Source organism: Dermacentor variabilis, unplaced genomic scaffold (assembly GCF_050947875.1).
Source record: "Dermacentor variabilis isolate Ectoservices unplaced genomic scaffold, ASM5094787v1 scaffold_12, whole genome shotgun sequence".
Taxonomy (NCBI): domain Eukaryota; kingdom Metazoa; phylum Arthropoda; class Arachnida; order Ixodida; family Ixodidae; genus Dermacentor; species Dermacentor variabilis.
Window position 1 is genome coordinate 24683497 of NW_027460280.1, and position 11547 is coordinate 24695043.

The 11547-nt window shown below is 49.1% G+C and overlaps 1 protein-coding gene across 1 annotated transcript in view; it reads right to left on the reverse strand.

Moving 5' to 3' along the window:
* The window catches only part of LOC142565794 (neuropeptide F receptor-like), a 717880-nt gene extending 706551 nt beyond the window's left edge, over nucleotides 1-11329 (reverse strand). Inside the window, exon 1 of the mRNA XM_075676329.1 lies at nucleotides 11292-11329. The gene's annotated coding sequence lies outside the window, so the exon portion shown is untranslated. The remainder of the gene's footprint in view (nucleotides 1-11291) is intronic.
* Between the last annotated feature and the right edge of the window lie 218 nt (nucleotides 11330-11547).

Here is an 11547-nt window from a genome sequence, read left to right on the forward strand (position 1 = left end):
TCGTCATCTGATTCTCGTGATACTGTCGGCGCCCTACCATGTTCGTCATCATCGTACACCTATCGTCATTCCATTGTCGCCACGCCAAGTTCGTCACGATGTTGCCGCACCGTCGCCGTCATTATAGAAATGTCATCCGATTAATGTCATGCGGTCGTCGTAATACCGCCTTCATCCTTCCCATCAACATAATTTCTCTTTCCTTCCGTTATACTAGTGCAATCATCAATCAGTCAATCGTAATTATACCGCCTTCGTCATGGCATTGTAATTGTCGTCGCAGTTATTTATCGTCATCAGATCAGAATCGTCTCGCCGCCATCACGCCGTCATCCTCATAATGCCTTTGTGCCTAATCCCTAATCGACGTCATTATTTCTTCATAAATCCATCGTGGTGACTGCATGCGCTGTCGCAGTGTGGTCCTTGTCCTACCGTCGTCGATAACCTTCGCGAGCGATGGTCATTACAAAGCGAGTCAATCACGGATACAGTGTGTGTCGCATATAGCCGAATCCATTGGAAATCTTAGGAGGATCAATAGAGATTCTAAATAATGGAATCATAGTCAATACGGTGAGTCGTGGCTGTGTGGCCACTTTGCGTGAATGCTAATCGCATGAACTTCGACAGTCATCTTAAGATGGGATCTGCTGGAGTTCTTTTGTCTTCGCGACACTAAAAAGCTCCGGTGAACATTGTTTCCACGTTATTAAGAGCTCGAATTCCTAGGGGTGATCATGCTCAGGCGTGACAAGAATGACCCGACGTTCGATGGACGTAGCGCTGTGAGTTTGACAGCGGTCCCGCTTGTCAACAAGGGGAAGCGCTATGGGCTGGTTGGGAGTGGCGGCGGTTGGCAAACTTCAAGAGTTACTAGACATCACCGAGCCGAAGCAAAATGACAAGGAGTTGGAAAGATGTTTGCATTGAAGTCGCGCTAAAGAGAGTGGAAAGTATTTGCTGCTAGACTCTCTGCAAAAGAATTCACTCTTCATATATCCAAGCTATATTTTAAATAGCGACCACAAGAGGAATGAATGAGAGGAGTTTGGGTAAATCTGGTTTAAAGCTTTCCAAAAGCGGAAGATGTGCCTAGAGGCAGAGTGGTCTGCAATATTTTGTTGTTACACAAAAAGAAAGCGGCGGCATGTTACACTCCTGTGACACGTGAAGGCGAAAGCCTGCTGCGCCCTTGGTAATGCGCCGTCTCGCATCGTCGCGTTGTTGCTTTCGCAGTTCGGCTTCTTTAGTTCATTTTTAAAGAGGAAAAGAACCGCGACGTCAGACGGGACGAAGGATTGGACAGGACTTTAATCACGTCCCGTCTGAAGCCGCAGTTCTTTTCCTCTTCAAACATGTCGGACCAACTGGCCCAAAGTTCTCCCCTCTTGAATCAGTTCATTTTCGGCGCTTAGATGCGGCTTCGCGTGCTCGTATAGCGGAGTCGGACTTGCGCCACCGATGTTTCTCTTCGACTTTACGTTTAATCCTCTCAGCAGGGGATCGAAACGTATGCTGTTCTGTGTATTGTATGGGTGATTTCAATGAATGTACGCACTGTTCGCTTCACTTTGCTGAGCGCTTGTAGCCTCAGCCTCGCGGGGTGTGAACCATTGTATTTTTCTTTGCTTACAGGGGTTTGAGCCAATGAGAAGGTGCCGTGGGTTTTTGTACTACTCGACTAGGCGCCGCGTTTCTGTACGTATGTGCGATTCCAACAAATGCATTCACTTTACGATTGACCTTGATGAGTGCTTGTAGCGTCTGTAATATGAGAGGGTTGATCCATTGCATATTTTGCTTGCTTAGGGGTTTATGAACCATTGCTGATGATAATAGTTTTGTTGTATCAATGGACCGGACGACATGCTTTTTTTTTCAAGCCCATCGGGGGTATGAACCACTTAAGGCTTTTCCCTTAATATGTAGATTTTCGAGAGCGGTCACTGATGCGCCGCTCTGCACCGTCTGTGCGTGATCATTTACTGGAAAACGAAAACTAAAATACATTTTTAGCAAGTTTTTACAGTAGTTAAAGTGATAGCATTTCAATTCTGAAAACTGCATTTACAAATTCTTTTGTGTCTTGGGCATAGAGCAACTCACTACTTATTTCCATTATTTTTCTTGATTAGGTTTCAAGGGAGTTGAGTATTCTGCCATAGTTCATCGCGCAATTATTGAACTAATTCATTTGAGATTTTGAAGTGTTTATCATTCTTAGATAAATACTTTAAACCTACTCGGATGCTGCAAAATTTCTCAACATTGGTGAGAGGATGTGAAAAAGAACAGAACGCAGAAAATTTATTCTCTCAGTGAAATATTCTTTTGAATGCTATTTTCACGCGTTAAGTGGCTCAAACCTCGAGTTCACAGCGTTTATACGTTTTTGGAGCGCTGGGTCGGTTCCCTGCGAATTTACATTAACAAACAAGTAGATCATATTATATTCTGACGGGAAAAAGAAAACCTACGCGGCCTACGTTGTACAGCACTGTACTGAAACAATAATAGATAGGGTTTAAATTTGCATATATTCCCAAAGAGGGATGCCTAAATTCTTAACTGAAAAACTGACACCACTATAGTGAAGCCGAATAGGGCAATAAAAATGGCATCTTCCATATTAAAGTATGATTGCACATGATCGTTAGCTTGCGGATCAACAATTTATTTTTAATGAGAAAATCTCCTAGTGGCCGTGTATTATGCTATTCCTGAAAGCCAATAGAGCAGCGTATTTAAATTTACATTCGCGCCAAATTTATTGCCTGGAGTTCAATCACTGTACATCCCTATAATTATGCGAGATTCAAAAGTGAGATCAAATGGCTGGCGGCGAGTACTGGAGTGTTAATCTATGCCTTCGCTACGTATATTGCCGCAAAACTAATAAAAAGAAACGTAGTACGGCCGTTCTTATTACACTTTACAGCACAAGCGTGGTGATAAACGAAAGTGTTTCTATATCTTTCTCACTAAATGTAAGCAGGTGGTTTTTTCCTGCCCGGTGGCTGTTGCCAAAAGCATACACGAGTTCACCTTACAGTGAAATGCAAGGACATTCACATGGTAGTAAAGCATATGTCACCGTACTGTACGTTACAATATAGCCAGATAAAGCTCAAGCGCTGTTCTGCGTTTTTTTCTGTCATCTCGTTGTGCTGCAAAAGATCCTGCTAAAAACTCGAAGGTGACGCAGCAAGTCTGTTCAAAGGTGGCTTTGTAGCCAATGGTGCTGAGTGGTAGTTGTGAAGACGCGGTTGATTCAGTTATACCTGTCAGAACGAAACCACAGGGGGCGCGAAAGTGGAAAGATCGACCCCCAACATCACGGAAACCAGTTGAATACATTGCCAGGAGGGTCTCCTTTGAGAGGCATTCGATTTATCGCAATGGAGTTTTATACGACAATGGTGCATAAGTTCACAGGGGACTCTTGAAAAGACTATACATTGCATAAAGGTACCGTGAAAGAGTGACATAGTGGAATAAAGCATGAAAGATGCCGCCTTTTTAAACCAATGCCCCTGTGAACAACCATGTCACGGCCTATCAAAGCAAAATACACAAGAAAAAAAAATTGAGTATAGCCAGGCTGTGAACCAGAAAAACCATTTGCAGCCCTTAAACCAGACTAAACAGATCTGTTGCACCTTCGTAGCTTTCCGTTTGGTGGTTTCACTGTGGAGTTCAAGATTTTTCTGTGCGCAAGCTAATGCAGCTTCACCCTGCCTCAGCAAACCATCCTAAGCATCGTCCCCACACACAGATAGCGATTTTTCTACCTTGGCATGAAGCAACAAGCACAGATCATGCCTTACATGTTCTTTTCCCACAATATCAGAGGAAGATGCGAAAGAAAGCTTCTCGCAAGCATTCATGAATGCTACAAAGCAGGGTGCAGGAACAGACAGGCTCCCAAAGTCACCTTCTCCAGGTTTTTTCACGCTCAAGTACAGGAGAACTTGGCTTTTATTGGTAAAGGCTGCGTTCTCTTGCCACAACTCCCTTATGCGACCCTGTAGCACACCTGTGGCCATTCATAAACTTATACGCCAGTGAGCCCGCAAAATAGAAGGTTGTTCTCTACCATTGGAGATATATAATCGTAAGGCAGAACTTCTACTGCAACAGGCAAAGATGTGGTAGGTGTACAGAGAGAAGGAGCAAATTTAGAAAAAAAGCTGGGAGAGTGACTAGAAGACTAGACATGTCTTCAGCACAGTTGCTGCTTTCCGACAGTTTGAAAAGGTTGCTAACTAAGAGATGTCTAAATGCCACCTGAAACTACTGGCAAGACAAGTTGCTGTTCGTTCCAGATTTTGACCTAACTATTACAAAGCTGTTTTCAAGCGCATCCTGGTGCAGGTGTCTGGTAAAGAGGTATGACAAACCATAGCGAGATGCCAGGTGTTTCCATAATAACAGCAGAGCCCTCATAGTTTGGCAGGAGCCACGGATGCGAAGAGGCTCCCGTGCACAGCCTAAAACTTTGATATTCTCGAAAACTGCAATGCACTCCCCCAAAAACTCTTTATGCACAGATCCTGCACACATGCGGATGCATACGGAGACTTTCCCCAGTATTTATACTTCCAAAGAACCTGTCGCTTCTCTCAATAAATCTGGCCGTGTGGACAGCCTCTGCTGGCATTTGCTGGAATGTTACTTGCGTGCAGAGTGCAGCAGCCCAATGACTGCTAAATACTTGTGCTGCGAGTTTCACCGAGATCTTGGAAGCAAAAGTAAAATTGAAGTGACGGGCACTCAGCTTGGGAATGGACCCAATTTGCATTTCTAGATCCCTTTCAAAATCCTGTCGTGTGTACGAGCTTATAATTGTGTCACTGCCTACCCTGAAGTCGCATTCGAACACCATATTACGTAAACAATTGAACAAATGTGGTGGATCAAAAATGAAGAGAAGTGGTCCACCATTCACACTTAAATACGGCTTTTCACGGGTTACAGAAAGAAAGATTTTGGTTCCCCTGATCGCAAACCACAGCCACAGGCTGCAATCCAGCTCTAACCAACATTTTGTGGCATTTGAAAAGAAGGTCATGCAGAACAGTCGCAGGTGCTCCCTTATCTGCAAAGAAATAGCCAAGAGGCTGCTTCCACGGCGTGCATATTCCTTTGGACATGAGCACAAGGCCCTTCTTTGCGAAATTTGGACCTTGTACTGCACTGTACTCTTCAAGTTCTTCAAATCTGTCGGACACTGGGTTATATGACAGCTCCTTTGCGACATGCATCTAATCAAAAAGTATAGTGCAAGCCCCGTCTTGCCTTAGAAAAGACGCTGCTCATTTACTGATCAAATCAGAAACTTCAGGGTAAAACCCAACCCTCAGCGGTAGGCGTGCAAGCCACAGCTACAGAGATCTAACATATGGAAGTCTTAGGAGTGTCCTACAATACTGTTACGTAGGAAGACGCAGACGAAAAGCTACGCTCTTGGCCAAGAAGCAGATACGCTGCACTTGGCCAAGAGGCAACAGCCCGCGCTAGCCTCTAATCGCCGTAAACACTGTTCCCTAGCACTACCCCGGCGGCAAAAGCGCCATCCCAGACCGACTAATGGCCGGACTCGGAAGCAGTGTAGTAGGCCTTGAGCCTACTGACGTGCACGACATCACTAGATGCCAGAGTAGAGGATGAGGTTGAACACACAGGGGCAATTTCTTACGTCACAGGCGTCACCTGGCGCAGCACGCGGCAGGGCCCTGTGTATCGCGAAAGAAGCTTTTCTGAAAGTCCGACGTGACGAGAGGCGACCACAGGATCACGACCGCACCAGGCGAAAACTGTAGGTCACGGTGGCGGGCGTTGTACTGACGCTGCTGAGTGGTTTGCGAGGCCGTAAGTCAAGCACGGGCAAGCTGGCGTGCATGGTCGGCGAGGGCGATGGCGTAGCGCGCATACTCGCTTGTTGAGATCGCAGCAGGAGGAAGTGCCGTGACAAGGGGCACGGTCGGTTCGCGACCGTACAGTAGGTAAAATGGAGAAAATCCGGCGGTGTCGTGCCGGGAAGAATTGTACGCAAATGTGACGTAAGGAAGGGCAACGTCCTAGTCGGGGTGGTCCTTGGAAACGTACTTGGAGAGCATATCGGTAAGAGTACGGTTCAACCGCTCTGTCATGCCAATGGTTTGAGGATGGTATGAGGTAGTCAGCTTGTGTTGAGTGGAGCAGGAGCGCACAATGTTGGCGATAATTTTCGAGAGGAAGTTACGATCATGGTCAGTAAACAGCTGTCGTGGGGCGTCATGAAGTAAGATAATGTCGCGCAAGAGAATGTCCGCGACGTCAGTGGCGCCACTGGTAGGGAGAGCCCACGTGATACCATATCGGGTGGCGTAATCAGTTGTGACGGCTACCCATTTGTTCCCAGAAGATGACGTGGGAAAGGGACCGAGGAGGTCTAATCCAACACGAAAGAACGGTTCCACAGGGACGGTGATCGGCTGGAGATGACCGGAAAGTAGCACCTGAGGTGTTTTCCGACGCTGGCAGGGATCACAGGCAGCAACATATCGTCGGACAGAGCAAGCGAGACCAGGCCAACAGAAGCGGCGGCGGACGCGGTCGTCCGTGCGGGTTACCCCAAGATGTCCTGCATTGGGTGCGTCATGCATCTCAAAGAGCACAGTCTGTCGTAGATGTTTTGGCACAACAAGAAGATCAGATCCGTCAGGGAGGAAGTTCCTTCTGTACAGAATGCCGCCCTGAAGGACATATCGGCGAACGGATGTGTCGGTAGGTGTAGAGCGCAGACGCTTGATGAGTACTCGCAGCGATAGGTCTTGGTACTGGTCATCGGCGATGTTAGCGAAGGCAGACACAGAGAAAATGCCGTTGGCGGTACTACTATCGGAGTCGTGAGGCTCGTCTACCGGGCAGCGAGACAGGCAGTCAGCGGCCTTGTGTAGTCGGCCATATTTGTAGGTGACAGTATACGAATATTCTTGGAGGCGTAAGGCCCAGCGACCAAGTCTTCCTGCAGAATCTTTCAGTGAGCATAACCAGCAAAGCGCGTGATGATCTGTGACAACGGAAAAGGGTCGGCCATATAAGTATGGGCGGAACTTCGCAACCACCCAAACTAGGGCCAGACACTCACGCTTAGTGATGGAATAGCTGCGCTCCGAGGGTGAGAGGAGCCTGCTGGCGTAGGCGATAACACGGTCGTTGCCACGCTGGCGTTGGGCCAGTACTGCGCCAATTCCGTCACCGCTGGCATTGGTACGGACTTCGGTAGGTGCAAAAGGATCGAAATGGGCCAGAACGGGAGGCGTTGTGAAAAGGTTGATTAGATGCGAGTATGCAGAGGCCTTGTTATCGCCCCACTGGAAAGGGGCGTCTTTTTTCAAAAGCTCGGTTAGTGGTCGTGCTATGGCCGAAACATTTTTCACGAAAGGGCGGAAGTACGAACAAAGCCCGATGAAGCTGCGAACATCCTTGACACACTTCGGAACAGGGAAGTGCGTAACAGCATGGATCTTGACGGTAATCTGGCCACGGCCGAAATGGCACTTCGATGCGTTGAGTTGCAGACCGGCTCGACGAAAAACGTCCAGGACTGCTGAGAGGCACTCGAGGTGCGTAGCGAACCTTGGGGAGAATACTATAACGTCGTCCAAGTAGCACAGGCACGTGGACCATTTGAAACCGTGAAGAAGGGAGTCCATCATGCGTTCAAAAGTGGCAGGAGCGTTACATAGACCGAATGGCATCACTTTGAATTGATAAAGACCGTCTGGTGTTAAAAAAAGCAGTCTTCTCGTGGTCGAGATCGTCCACGGCAATCTGCCAGTAGCCGGAGCGAAGGTCAATAGAGGAGAAGTAGCGAGCACCGTGGAGGCAGTCAAGGGCGTCATCAATCCGAGGTAGGGGATACACGCCCTTTTTGGTAACTATGTTAAGGTGCCGATAATCCACGCAAAAGCGCCATGAGCCATCCTTCTTTTTACCACTACAACAGGTGACGCCCATGGACTACATGACAGTTCAATAATGTTCTCGGAAAGCATTTGGCGAACTTCTGCGTGAATAACTTGTCGCTCAGCCGGTGACACTTGATACGGGCGGCGATGAATAGGAGGGGCATCGCCGGTATTAATGCAATGTTTAACAGCTGTAGTTTGGGCTAAAGGACGATCGTTAAAGTAAAAAATATCGTGGTAGGAAACCAGAACGCAGTAGAGCTCACGAGCGGGCTCGGACGGCATGTCGGGCGCAATCATTTTCTGTAACTCGGCGATGGTACAAGTTGCCGACTGCGATGGTAGAGGAGGATCAGCTGAATTGTCGTCTACTGCAATAGATGCTACTGAGTGATCCTCGAATGATCAAAGCTGGGCCAGAGACATCCCGCGTGGAAGCACTTGTTTTGTCAAGCCAAAATTGACCCCTGGCAGGCAGACGCAATTCGCCGTGATAGATAAAACTGCATGAGGTACTGTGATCCCGTATGTAAGTAGAACGCCTTGCATAGGAGCCGCGATGTAGTGACCGTCGCGCACTGGTGGGGATGACACTAAGTCAACGTAAGTCAGTGCCGAAGGTGGCAAGCGAACGAAGTCGACGGAATTGAGGCGACTGGGGTGTGGTTCAGCGGGATCCAGAACGGGCAGGTCAATTCGGAGAGTACTGGCGGAGCAATCGATGAGAGCAGAATGCGCGGAGAGGAAGTTTAAGCCGAGTATGATGTCTTGGGGACAGTGGGCGATGACTGTAAGTAGCACGACAGTGGAGCGATCGGCGAAGGAGACGCGGGCGGCACACATACCAATTACAGGGGCTGTTCCGCCATCGGCGACACGGACAACAGGCATCGTGGCGGGCGTGATTATTTTCTTCAGGCGGTTGCGAAGGTCAGCGCTCATTACCGACAAATGCGCCACAGTGTCTATAAGAGCAGACACAGAAACACCGTCGACTTGCACGTCAAGAAGGTTAAGATGAGTGGGCAACGTCAGTGGAGGATTTGGCGGAGTATGGAGCAATGCAGCGTCACCTCAAAACGCTGCATCGTCTAGTTTTCCAGCTGGGAGCGGCGTCCGAAGGGAGTCGGCGAAAAAGAGCGACGGGGCTGGGGAGAGCGAGATTGTCGTCGTTGGGGCGAAGGCGAACGAGAATAGGGGCGGTTCGGCGCAGGAGAATCAGTGGCAGCATTATTGGAGCGTGCGATATAGGGACGAGAAGGGTCACCTGAAGGGCGAGAATAGTCAGTATAAGTAGATCGGGTCGGGGAACTCCAGTGACTGCGACAGTGCCGACAAATGTGCCCGATTCGACGGCAGTGAAAACAAATGGGCTTGTCGCCAGCAGTGCGCCATTCAGATGGGTTGCGGATACGTGGTGGGTAATAAGATGCCGGACGGGGCGGAATCGATGAAGCCGGTTGGTTATCAGGGCGATGGGCCGAGCAGATGGTGGGAAGACCCATGTTTGCGAATTCCTGGCGGACAACTACCTGGATCAGGGAAACCGTGACTGCAGGTGCGTTGGAGAGGCTGGAGTCGAAGGCAGTCGGATAGGCGGCCTCGATCCCACGCCGGACGATCCTGGTAACATCGCCAGTGTTGTTGGGACGAGGAGCGTTGGCACAGGAAGATGTCACTGGGTTGTTGGGCAGACGGGCAAACTGCTGGTCAATACGTCGGCTTTTAGCGAGTTCCAGGCGGCGGCACTCTTTTTAACTGCATCCACCGTCGCCACATTGTTGAAAACGAGCAAGTTGAAGGCGTCATCGGCAATGCCTTTGAGGTTGTGGGAGACCTTGTCAGACTACATGTGTGCGTCAACCTTGCGGCACAGAGCCAAGACGTCCTGAACGTACGTGCCATAGGGCTCTGTTGACGTCTGCACACGGCCGGAAAGCGCCTTCTGCGCGGCAAGTTGGTGACCGTAGGGGTTGCCGAGCAAGTCAGGGAGCTTTTGCTTGAGCGAATCCCAACTGGCGAGCTCATCTTCGTGCGTCCGAAACCAAACTCGAGGTGTGCCACCGAGGTAAAAGACTACGTTGGCGAGCATGATAGTAGGGTCCCACCAGTTATTGCGGCTGACGTGTTCGTACAGGCTAATCCAGTCATCCATGTCTTCCCCATCTTTGCCCGAGAAAACGCCAGGATCACGGGGACCGGTGAGAGTGATGTAGGTCGTCGAAGTGGCAGCAGGTGTCGGAGCTGGCGGAGTCGAGTTGTCGTCGCCGGGGGCCATGAAGGAAGGCTCGACGTACCGTCCACTGCGAAGCTCCGTGACGAGGTGCAGGGAACGTCCACCTCCACCAGATGTGTTACATAGGAAGACGCAGACGTAAAGCTATATACAAGTATATTTACAAAGGAATACGCCGCACTTGGCCAAGAGGCAACAGCCCGCGCTAGCCTTTAATCGTCGTCGTCGTCTTCTCACTGCTCGCCTCGTCGTCATTGTAAACACTGTTCCGTAGCAATATATAACCTTTTGGAATGTGGAAGTATAAGCCTCAAGCAAAGGCTTTGTTTTGGCTGCCCCATAAATGGCCAAAACAGCTGACATTACGCATCCTCAGTTGAGTTTCGACAAAAGCAGCAACAGCTGGAGTTGAATGCTCATGCAGACTCTCTACCAGTTCGGCAGTGGTCTTCATGTGATGGCGTTGAAGCAGCAGTCCTTGTAGCCTCTTGTTGCGGCCACGGAGCTACCTGAGCTTGGCTCGAAGTGTCTGAAGAGGCCGCCTTTCGTTGATGGGGCTGGCGAAAGATCCTCAAGGGTAGAGCATCGGCAGAAGAGCAATAAATGGCTGCGTCTGGTTTAGTCATAGCTCCATGTAATTTTGCAGCACTAAAAAGTGCGCAATATTGTGAAAGTGTTTCAAAATCACTAACCTTCATAAGAAAGAGGCCAAGTGCTGAGCGGAGCTCCTGGTGGCAGATCAGCACTCGCTGACAGTGCTGTGACCTTTACTGCCGTGTCAGGTTCCACAGATGAAATGCTTGCTTCAGAGCTTGGTTGCGCATACGTGTGGTCAGCTGAGACCACAGGATAGAGACAACAAAATTTAGTGACACCACAGTTCTGAATGTAAAGTCAGAAACCCAACAAATAACTAAGCCCCACAAGCTGAATTAACACTTACACTGAACCATCATCAAGCCACTGGCATGGGAACGAGCTTCGTTCGCCGTAGAACTGGCACCATCTCATTCTACACAGCCCAGAGTCAAGTAATTGTAGCATATTTCTTAGCCATACCTATCGGGCTGTTCTACCAGATTCCAAATAACACTCACCTTCTTGGAAGAGTTGCAGCGACTGGGATGACTGCCTGTGGATGTACCCCTTGGCAACAGGTTCAGCGGAGACAGCAGCTATCACAGGAAGCAGTCCAATTGGATTTCAGTCAACACTGTTTGTGAAAGATGTATGCCAGTATGCATGCAACCTTGCTCACCTGGTTCTCCAGTATGGCGCACTGATGCCGAAGTTTCGCTCGAAGATGGTGCACAGTCCACGTGGCTGCTGCGTTCGCCTGAGGTGTCTGAAACG